Source organism: Sphaerodactylus townsendi, linkage group LG10 (genome assembly GCF_021028975.2).
Source record: "Sphaerodactylus townsendi isolate TG3544 linkage group LG10, MPM_Stown_v2.3, whole genome shotgun sequence".
In the NCBI taxonomy this organism is placed as follows: Eukaryota; Metazoa; Chordata; class Lepidosauria; order Squamata; family Sphaerodactylidae; genus Sphaerodactylus; species Sphaerodactylus townsendi.
Genome location: NC_059434.1, coordinates 2,030,244 through 2,042,301, shown reverse-complemented (window position 1 = coordinate 2,042,301; position 12,058 = coordinate 2,030,244).

Below are 12,058 nucleotides of genomic sequence, written 5' to 3'. Positions count from 1 at the left end.
CCTGTCACAAATGATGGAAAGCTACCCAGGCAATCTGAGCGACTTGGGCCTCTAACGATAATCTTGGGTCCAAAGTCAAGCCCAGGCTCTTGACAGACAAGGCTAGATGTAAGGCCTCGCCATCTAGCGAAGGCAGGCAAAAGTCCCCCAGTCTCTCCCCTTGTCCCAGCTACAGGACCTCCATCTTCGTAGGATTTAACTTCAGCCGACTCGCTCTCAACCAACCAGCCACGGCTTCTAAACAACGCTGGAGAGCTCCAGGGGCCGCCGACGGGCTGCCCTCCATTGTGAACACGAGCTGGGTGTCATCAGCATATTTATGGCACCGCAGCCCAAACCTCTGGACAACACTTGCCAAGGGGCGCATGCAGATATTAAAAAGCATTGAGGAGAGGATTGCCCCCTGCAGCACCCCACATTCAGTAGGGTAGTGCCTGGAGTTCTCACCCCCCGATGACACCAGCAGTCCCCGGTCTTGTAGAAATTAGGCCAGCGAGGTGGTGGACCAAAAGGTCGTGATCTACCAGGTTGAATGCTGCGGTGAGGTCTAGCAACACCAGCAGCGCCAAACCACCTCTATCAAAGTGAAGCTGGAGTTTGTCCATGACTGCGACCAGCACCATCTTGGTCCCATGGCCAGTGTGGAAACCAGACTGGAAGGGATCCAATACGTGTGCTTCATCCAGAAATCGCTGGAGATGACCTCCAGAGGTCAGAGGGCAGCGTGGGTGGGTCTCTGCAGCCCTCCAGAGCGATGCTGGACAGGCAGGTCAGTGGAGGCAATGGGAAAAGTGGAGTCCTTCCGCCGGTACGGCTTGCACCGTGCTGGTGGGAAGATGCCGCATTTCAAAAACATCGCTCGATGAGCGAGGTTTAAAGCGGCGGCTTCACGCTATTCCGGGGCAGCCAGGCAGCTTCGCAGCAGTCCCAGGGGCGCTGCATTACACCCGTGTGGAAAGAGCCTTGGTAGGAGGACATTTTTTTTTAAAAAAAAACAGTAAAACACTGGCGCCCACAAAGTTGATATGTGATTAGTGAGAGACTTTCCTTTGTTCTTTTTTTGAAAATCGAGTAACTTTATTAAAGATTTTTTAAAATAAACAGGTTAATATCAAATAGCATTAAATAAAAAATAAATCTTACACAAAGCATTTACTAACAAATATATATGGCACTCAATGTTATTTAAATCTTATTCAGCTCATTAATACTCCACTAACTAATAAACCCCCTCTGACTACTTTAATCCTATAAGAGAAAAAAAATGAAGTTACCAAACAAAAGAAGAAAAAAGAAAAGAAGTCTGGCTAAAGATTACCTAAGGTGACTTAAATCAACCACCTTCTGGTACATTAATATCAGTTGAACTCAACTACTTCCATTATGGTCGTGATCCTACTAAGTCCAACTTTCTTCCTCAAGGAAATGGCACTGTAATTCTATAATTAACAGTAATTTCAGTACATTCAAAGTTAGATTAATCAGATTTTTTTTCTTTATAGGTTAACTAATTCTGGCAGAGAAAAGTCTTTTGGTTACAAAATACTATGGTAAGTATATAAACAGTGTAAGTTTACAAACAAATATCTTCCAACTATTCATTATATAATTTCCAAGTCTTTTTAAATTTAGCATGTCCATGATTTGGTAGATTCTTCTTTGCCAGTCTTCCTTCAGGGGTGTTGTCACAGACTTCCAGTGCTCCGCTATTTCCAATCTTGCATTAACAATTAGATATAGGAACAATGTATCATTTTTATGTAAAAAAAATTCCTTAGTCAATCCCAGTAAAAAAACCTTCAGGTTTCGTTTCTATTTTTTGTTTAAATATCTTTTCCATCTGTTTAATTATTTCATTCCAGAATTTATATACAAAGGGACAATCCCATCACATATGAAGAAGAAGAAAAAGAAGAAAAAGAAGAAGAGGAAGAGGTGATTAGCCCAAGGTCACCCAGCTGGCATGTGTGGGAGTGCACAGGCTAATCTGAATTCCCCAGATAAGCCTCCACAGCTCAGTTGGCAGAGCGGGGAATCAAACCCAGATCCTCCAGATTAGAATGCACCTGCTCTTAACCACTACGCCACTGCTGCTCCCACTTCCTTCTTCCATTTCTTCCTTCTCCCACTTCCTTCTTCCATTTCCAGCATATATTTGATTTACTAGTTTTCATTTTATGTAATCTCATTGGAGTATAGCACCACTGGTGAAAAACTTTAAAAATTTTCTTTTAATTTTGTAGAGGCCTTAAGTTTGTTATTTCTTATCCAAAAGTCCTCCCATTCTTCTGGAGTAATGGGGCATCTCACATCCTGAGCCCAACTGTAATAACTTCTTCTGTCTCTGTTTTATAACTTAAAAGTAGGGAATATGTTTTTTAATTAATTTTATATCATTTTGTAAAAGTTTTCAACTATTTGAAACCCACCATTTTTCTTGTCTTTATTAAAAGATTCTTGCAGTTGTAAATAACTAAACCAGTGGCATTGTTTATCCTGATTTTTTATTTCTGTACTTTCTTTAAGTTCTATATTTCCATTTTCAGTCATCAATATTTTTTGTATCTTATCCATTGATCTTGTTTGGCAAATTGTTTTATATTTAATTATTCTATTCTTGAGATCTATTGTGGAGTCTTGTTATAAAACATATTTTTATATTTATTCCAAACTCTTGCCAAAACGTTCCTAATTAAATGTGAATTAAAGTTATTGAAGTTTTTATTCTTGTCCAAAGGCCGTAGATAATCATGCCATCCTATATATAAATTAATGCCTTCTATAGTTAAGAAGGTATTATATTTTAGTTCAATCTATTCTTTTATCCAGGTAAGAGTACACCATAATATAATTGCATATCAGGGAGTGCAAAACCACCTAAATTTCTTTTCTCAATCATATTTAAATATTTGATCCTACTCTTTTTTTCCAGACATATGAATTTAATTATTATTATTTTCCAATTCATAAAAGGAGTATTGGACAGTATTATAGGTAAATTTTGGAAGAAGTACATAAATCTGGGAAATGTATTCTTTTTAACAATTGCTATTTTCCCCAATATAGATAAATTCAATTTCCTCCACAATTCCAGCTCCTTCATAATCTCATCCCATAGCTTTTAATAATCATCTTCAAATAGGTTATTATTCCTTTTTCACAAAGTAATCCCTAAGTATTTTACTTTATCAGCTACCTTAAATCCTGTCAGTTCTGTGAATTTTCCTATTTTAGATTCTTTCATGTTTAAAGGTAATATTTTTGTTTTCTCTCTGTTTATTTGTAATCCCGCAACTTGGCTAAAATCTTCTATTATTTGAAGCATTCTTTGAGCATTTTCTCCTGATTCTTCTATAATTAGGGCTAGATCAGGGGTAGGGAACCTTTAACACTCAAAGAGCCATTTGGACCTGTTTTCCATGGGAAAAGAAAACACTTGGAGCCACAAATAATTTTTGACATTTAAAATAAAGATAAAACTGTATATATTGGGTTTTTTTTACCTTTTACTCCACTCATTCTGAGAAGCGCATGGATGCACCCACCCTGCTGCCGGCAGGGCGGGCAAGGATGAAGCCGGCGGCTCGGCCTCACCGGCCGCCGGGAAAGCGCCCACCCCGCTCCAACGGGGCAGGCGAGAGGGGAAGCCCGCAGCGTAGCCGGCCACGGGCAATTGGTGCGCCCGCCCTGCTGAGGCTTGCAAGCAATGAGATAAAAACCACAGAACAGTACCTAAGAAGACTCTCACCCAACCCCCACAAAATCCTTCACACACCAGACCAGACCAGTCTGGGGAAAACGCCAAGGCAAGACACATAACATACACAGCAAAAAAAACAACAGCAGGTGTTAGACAGTAACGAACCAACATTCCGATCCCCTCTTCACATGCCACCTCCCCTAAAGGCCTCCCCCCCGGCCGGCCAAGGAACGCCGTATGAAACATTGCAATCATGCGTGGAGCTTTTATGTCCGAGGCGTGAACCCACTGGTCATAACCAGGAGGTTATATAATATACAATATAAGATATCGTAAGCTGTTGCGATGGAAACGGAATCAAGAATCAACTTCAAAGTGTTCTTCGCCGTCAACCATCAGAGGAGGATGAGTGGGAGGGCCGTGTCAAACATCGGAAGCAAAAGCCCGTTTGAGCAAGTGGGAATGACAAACAGGATGAATTTTGCTAAGTGCATTAGGCAACTTCAACCGAGCAGTCACACTATTAATCACTTTCACAATTTTAAAAGGTGCAATGTACTTGAAACCAAATTTAGTGGACTTATGAATCTCCTTGAGATTCCTGGTAGACAGGTATACCCAATCATCTACTTTGAGCGCTAGGGGCTGCCTGCGTTTGTCTGCCTGTTTCTTCTGAGAGTTCTTGGTGTTTTGTAATGCCCAGAGGGTGGGATCCCAACCATCCACAATACTTTGTATCCATTCCTGTAAGTCCGGGGGTCTGGTAGGCGTCACCCCTAAAAAGGGAAGAGGATTAGCTGACATTCCATTCACCACCTGGAAAGGGGTTTGCTCAGTACTATTGTGTACTGAATTGTTGTAAGCATATTCCGCAGACTCAGCCCAATTGTTCTGATGATAGTTGGTATAACAACAGAAATACTGCTCCAATATTTGGTTCGTGTGTTTGGTCTGACTGTCAGATTAGGCGTGGTATGGTGACGTCAGAGCCGACTCCACCCCCAACAGTGACAGAAAGGCTTTCCAAAACTTTGAGACTAATTGGAATAAAATGCGCCTGTTTGGAAAAAAAAAAGGTCTACCACCACCCAGAGAATGGTTTTGCCATTACTGTCTGGGAGGTCAGTGATAAAATCCATGGAAACCAGCAGGAATCGGTTGCAACAAACCCGGTGGCTTGCCTGGAGCCTTTTTTGCCATTGTGCATATAGGACAGCCCTGCACATACCCCTCAATATCTTTATGCATTGTGCGCCACCAGAATTGCCTACGAAGGAGCAACAAAACTGCGAACTTTTGCAGGCAGCAGAGAAGTCCAAACAAGAACTGCTCCGGGAAGTGCAACAGTTGTGGGCCTTGAAGCTGCAGCAAACCAAAAGTTCCGCCGCTCAAAACGCTGAACGCGTCCAAATCCAACATGAGGCCCTAGAGAAGCAATGGGCTGAACTAATCTGGAAAGAAAGGGACCCGATCGACCTGGAAGCACAGGAATGAGTAGCTGCCGCTGATCTCCAACGGGAACTCACCATTCAGGCTACCATGAGGTCGGACGCCGGAGCAACATGGCAAGTCAGGCTTGCCTGCAAACCAAGGATAACCAACCCACCAGACCACAGTCACGGAGCTACGCTGCAGCAAGCTGCCCCAATCCCCCCTGCACCCCCAGGTTGAGGCTTTCCCCGGCCTCGCATTCTGGCTCGTTTTGATGGGACAGCGTCCAAACTACCCTATTTTATCCTTCAACTAGATGCCCACATGCAAGAATATGATGATATGCATTGCTCCGAACGACAAAAGGTTTGAGACACTGGCTCAGTATTGGATGGAGAAGCGGCTGAATGGTTTGCAGAATTGTTTGAGCTAGATGCTGAGGAGCTGAATTCAGTGGCTGAATTACTGCAAGGACTGCATCTCCGTTTCGAGGATAGAGATGTTGTTGACAAGGCTAAGAAAACCTTAAAGACGATCCGGCAGGGCAACAGACCATTTGCTGACTTCGCCCGGCAATTTTGAGCTGCGGCCAGTAAAATCCCTGACTGGCCAGATCGCATGAAATGTGAATACTTCTATGAAGCTGTTGACCCCGAGATTCGTTGTTGCTGGCTAATAAGGTCATGTGAACAACTAACCCTCCCGCATTCCATAGCCGGAGTGGATCAAGTCGGAAGTTTTGCCAAATCGCCGGATGGCTCAATCGCTCTAAAGGGACAGTGACCAAACCGCAACCAACTAAACAAACGTCAGTGTCATTCAAAAAAGCACCCACCTCCACGACTCCATCTACTACTGCTTCTGAAACCACCTCTGAGAGACGCTGCTGATTGGGTCTCTGCCTGTACTGTGGCGAACCTGGACACATGGCTGCCAACAGCCCAAAGAAAGCCAAACCTGGGGCCACGCCTAAAAAAGCAACTACCAAGCCACCACGTCGTTCAACCACTCCAAAGGCATCCCAAGGCGCTTCCAAAGCACTGACTGCAGAGGAATTAGATTCCCCCTGAGGAGGGGGAAGACTCAGCTGAAGTTGGACTCTCTACGGAGGTTCCTGAAACCGCTGAGCCTCCAAAAGATGCGGTGAGTGATGGTGGCGCCCCCATTACTCCTGGGAAATGTAGTTCTCCAGGCCTGTTCTCCAGAAGGCTCGGTTTCCTAAAGTAAGTGTGGTGGGGGCGCCGTGGGGGAAGGGGGAGGGGCTGGGGGGATTTTGCATCCTCCACGTGACCTAAATCCGTGCGCCAGTGCGTGGCGCACCCCCCATCCCCTGGTAGCTTTGCTGCTGCTTTTGAGAGATAAACTATTCTAATTTGACGTGCTGCACAATCCACATTTCTGCTCATTACTTTGCTTGACAGGATTATATATTCTATGTGGAGGTGACTGTGGAGGCAGAGCCCTGAAGATCCATCCCGGGATTGGGTTGCCACTGCAGAAAACCAGGATTGGGTGGTTGCTCCTGAGCATAGGTGTCAAACTCACGGCCCTCCAGATGTTATGGACTACAGTTCCCACCATCCCCTGCCAGCAACGTGCAATGGGAACTGTAGTCCATAGCATCTGGAGGGCCGCGAGTTTGACACCTATGCTCCTGAGAGACGTTTCCCCTGAGATCGGGCCATTACTCCAAAGGTCACCACCCTTCTGGCAGGCTCTGGAAAGACTGGTAACATCTATGTGGACTGCTGAGCCACCCCTCTCAGCCCCCTTCTGTAGGACACATTGATGGCTGGTTGGCTGTCCTGTTTTCGTGAAGGATGTGCTGTGAGAAGAAAGACGGGGAGGAAAGGGGGGGGCGAGCTGAGGAAGCAACATTCGTGCATCAGGATTTGCCACGGCATCAATCCAGTGTTGTTGGTGTGTGTGTACTTTACAAGTCTAGACAATACATTGCTCCAACTTACTTCAGATATTACAAAAGAGGACTGATGACACAAATTAATAATTGAGTAGAGTGACTGTCTATGTTTGCACCTAGTAAACAGATCACTCTCATAAGAGTCTAGTTCAAGGGGAAAATATAGGCCTAGTTTCTCCATCACTTGAATGTATGAAGTTCATAGTTTAAAGCCTCTAGTTTGCAGATCCTGTGCAGAATCAGGCCACGTTTAAAGCCCCTTATTCTGAGTTTATCGAGGAAGGTTCCATTTTGAGGGAGTCACACAAAGCTCTGGAAAGGACAATGGTTTGGTCAGAGATTCTTTGAAAACATCAGAGGTTTTTTTAAACACCACACAAAAAAAAGGATATTGTGATGGATTAGCCCACATTGAAGGATTAATGTGTTTGTTAAGGTGCAGATTAGCTGGAAAATGTGTAAAGCACGCTCCTTATACGGAGGCTGGCAGAGGCGCAGTTCGCCTAGAGCAGTGGTGGCAAACCTATGGCACAGATGCCAGAGGTGGCACTCAGAGCCCTCTCTGTGGGCACGCACAGAGTCCCCCCCCCCGCCCCACATCTAGGCTGGTCTGGGCCGCTGGGTTCGATTATTAGCATTAAACCTAATTTTGGGGAAGCAGTGTAAGTAACCCTGTTAAGCGCTGTTAAACCCCACTGATTTTCATGTGAAGAACTAAAGCGCGACCTGAGAGTAAGCTCAGTTGCTGGCAATGGGGCCTGCTTCTGAGTAAACCCTCCTTGGGTCATGATTCACCTGTTGGAAGAGTTGCACAGTTGCTTCAAAGCAAAGCCACCAACTACCACCAAGCTTACTCCCAAGTAACGCCTGCCTCGGAGCCAACCGTTTTTTCTAAACTAAAACCTCAGTATTCAGGTTAAATTGCCGTGTTGGCACTTTGCGATAAATAAGTGGGTTTTGGGTTGCAGTTTGGGCAAAGGTTCGCCATCACTGGCCTACAGCCTCAGGTGGGGGGAGCTAGAAGTGCTGGTTACATAAAAACAGGAGAAAGCCTGTCAGAGGGAACTTGAAGATTTAATCTGTTGGATCTTGATCTGAAGAGAAGTCTGACTTTGTCAGCAAGAGCTCTTTGAGCAGTGTAAAGCTTTGCTAAGCTTATTGGGAACTGTGGAAGGTGACCCGCAGCTCGGTATCCAGACAGAGTGTGTCTGTCAGTACACAGTTCCATCCAGTCTGAGAGTGAAGTCCAAATAGGGACCAGTAAGAGGAAGGCTACGGAGCCAAGAGTCCTCTAAGCTCCAACTGAAGACTTTAGTAGGAGGGAAGAGTACCCTCAGTGGGCCACCTGTGTGTGAAACTGCTTGAGAAATCTGTGAAGTAAAAGCTTTCTGAAACTGCATGCTTATGAGGCCTCTCTTTGCCATCTGAGAAGCAATACAGTTTCTGTCAAAATAAAGTTAAAAATCTGTTTTTCACATTACCAAAAGTGCCAGCGTGTCTTTGGATAGTCTGAACGGGGTAGTGCCTGCTTGTGTGACCTCCAAGCCCCCTCCATTTTTAAAGAGGCTCTGTTGTTTACTCCTTCAGTGGCTGAGTGAGTGGGGTGTTGGTGAGAGGTGACCGGTACCATTATAGATATGCTCTGGGTTATATTATTTTCCACATTCTGCACAAACTATCTCTTCTCTCAAGACACAGACGATTTCTTAGCTGCAGGGCAAGGCTAGGAACAGAAACTGCAACCTAGGTGCGACAAAGATGAAGAAGGGAAGCAGAGTTGGGATTTATATCCCGCCTTTCTCTCCTGTAAGGAGACTCAAGGCAGCTAACAAATTCTTTTTCTCTTCCTCTCTTCACAACAGACACTTTGTGACATAGGTGGGGCTGAGAGAGTTCTGAAAGAACTGTGACTGGCCCAAGGTCACCCAGCAGGCTTCATGTGGAGTAGCAGGAAAACAAATCCAATAAGAGTTGCCTGCTCATGTGAAGGAGTTGGGAATCAAATCCAGTTCTCCAAATCAGAGTTTACCGCTCTTAATCACTATGCCCCGCTGGTTCTCAAATTATGCAAAATTATGCAGCATAATTATGCAAAAACCAAGGCTGAGGGACTCATCTTCTATGAAGTTACAGATTGGATCTCATTTGCAACAAATGACTTTCCTGGATGAGTCCTCCAAGAGCACACATGTTCACGTGTGCATACATACATACATCTCAAGAAAATTCCAGACTTTGGCTTTTTCTCAATGCAAATACAAAAGGAAGCTCATATCTCAACAATTTGTTGGACAGTTAATGATCACCATACACATTCCACACAGGGCTGCCTGAACACAATAGTCTGGAGTCACAAGGTGCATTATTCCTGCCACACTTGCTATGGGGACTTGACAGCAGTTGACCTGAACTCTAGAGATACATGTACGTTCATTAGAAGGGTAAAAGTTTGTGCTCTAGAGCTAGGAAAACATTCCTTTGAGAGGAGAGTTGGCTTTCCTTCCTTCCTTCTCAATTTCTTCCATTTTCTTTTTCAGCTCTGCTGTTTCTAAGGTAAAGTCATTACATTCTGCAATTTTAGAGAGAAAATACTGAACAATTGAGCTTTATTAAGCAAGAATGATGTAATATAAATTTCCCTACCAAAAATGTCAGGAAGGTTTTAAAGAACATTCTCTGAATGCATTAAGCAGGATTAATAAGGTAATTAGGGAATTACAACTGTGAAATATTTGAGGAGAGTTCCGGTCAGAGGAGGCTAGACTGCTCGGTTGCCTGTTTGCGTTCATGAAGCTGGTCTGCTCTCTTATTAGCCAGTGCAACTTTCAGGATTACAGCCTGTGTGAAATACATTCCAGCAAGAATCATGAACGCCAGAAATCTGTGCTTCCACCTGGCTGTGCCACAAGGGCAGATTTATTTGTGTCAGCTACCAGACACTGCATCTTTCTGTTCACAAAGATCAACCCTATTGAATTGGTACACTTTCATGCAATCAATACCTGAGGTATATTAAAACCTGCAATAGTCATAACAATTTATAAAGGAAAATGAAATTATGGATACCTATGATACCAAGCATATACCAAAAGGCAGGATTAATAAATAACAGACTGTGTTTCGGTGGCAAGTTTTTATCCCTTCTTGCCAAAGCCTAAGTTCTGTACTCCCTGCTACCTCAGTTCTGTCTTTCTGCCTGCAAATGCCAGCCAAGTCCCTGAAAATGACAAATAGTCTAATTTATTTCAAGTCCAGAAGCCCTGTGAGATGACCGGTTGCTCTTGGAGACTAGCAAGATGAGGTTTTATAATAGAAATGCAAAGCTGACTAAGGTAGGGGAAAGGATTTAGCATAGGAGCAGCAGTGGCGTAGTGGCTAAGAGCAGGTGCACTCTGATCTGGAGGAACTGGGTTTGATTCCCCGCTCTGCCGCTTGAGTTATGGAGGCTTATCTGGGGAATTCAGATTAGCCTGTGCACTCCCTCACACGCCAGCTGGGTGACCTTGGGCGAGTCACAGTTCTTCTGAGCTCTCTCAGCCCCACCCACCTCACAGGGTGTTTGTTGTGAGGGGGGAAGGGAAAGGAGATTGTAAACCCCTTTGAGTCTCCTTGCAGGAGAGAAAAGGGGGATATAAATCCAAACTACTACTACTACTACTACTACTACTACTACTACCCTCCTCCTCCTCCTCCTCCTCTGAACCAAGCAGCCCAAAGAATGCACAAGCTGGCAGGCCTGCTTTTCAAGTCGCAGCGCTACACTTCCAATAGTAGTGTTTGTTTATAACCTCCTTCAATGGAAACCCCCAAATGTTCAGCAACATAGTTCGGTCTTCCTACATATTGTCCTCACAATAACAACCCTGTGTAGTAGAGCAAGTATGTGACTGGTGCTCTGGAAACTCTCTGACTTCAGAACCGATTTTGCTGTGTTATGATTCAAGTAAGATAGCCAGTCATTTCTGTTACATTTTGCATTTCACTGCCACTGAGCAATTTGCCCTGTTTTAATATCCTCTCTTGGTTTGACTGGAAAAGGAAGGATTGATTAAAATGGCTTATGAGGGACAGGGTCTGAGCTGCCCCTTGAAGGCAGGGCAAGGGGAACTGCAGAAAAATGATCTAGAGTGCAAATGTCTGGTTGGTTAAGGCTGTGAAGGAAGTCTGGAAGATGCAACGGTGCCTGGCTAGTTGCCCTCCTTCAGGAGCCCAACATTAACACCACTACACTGTGTGGCTCACAGCCAGATTGCTGAATTACTTAATAAAACAACATCAGAACTGATTTGACTGCTTCACTACCGACAGGATTCATGATTCTTTCAGATAAAAACAAAAATGTCTAAGCTTTTGAACAATCCTAATATTGAAATGTCTGAAGCTGTAGGCATATTTTTAATGCGTGTTTTACAAGATGTGCAATAATGTTCCTCCTACTGTAAACTGGAAATTTTCGGCACATGATGGTTTTTATGCCTAATAAAGGTCTTTGAATTGAAGGAATTAAAGGAATTACTTTAGGAATAAAGAGCGTCCCTTGAAAAAAGTGGCTCTAAGAAAGTGAAAGTGGCTCTAAGACTTTCAACAAAGCACAAAAAGATTCAAGACCAATGAGCCAAGTCGCCACCCAGGCAAAAGCCTGACCTGGCCAATGCTTGCAGGGCTTCTGGCTTTCTCAGAACTGACCCAGGTTTCACTCTGCCCCTCAGCCGCCGGTCGCTCAAAGGGAATGAAGCCTTAGTCTCAATCCAGCAGGCGAGAGATGAGCCTGCGGAGTGCAGTCTGGCCACACAGTGTCATTGTGTTTAGCATTCTTCTTGCTACATCAGAAGCTGGCCGGATCTTGGATCAGGATTTGAGCAGGGATCCTCCTTGGTCTCAGAGACTGACACACAGTGCTGTAGCATTTTTTATTACTTTGCTAGAAGATTGGTTACAATTGGCCTTCTGTATTAACAATTTAAATGATTTGAATTAATTTATTACTTGGTTTAATTTTTACTTGC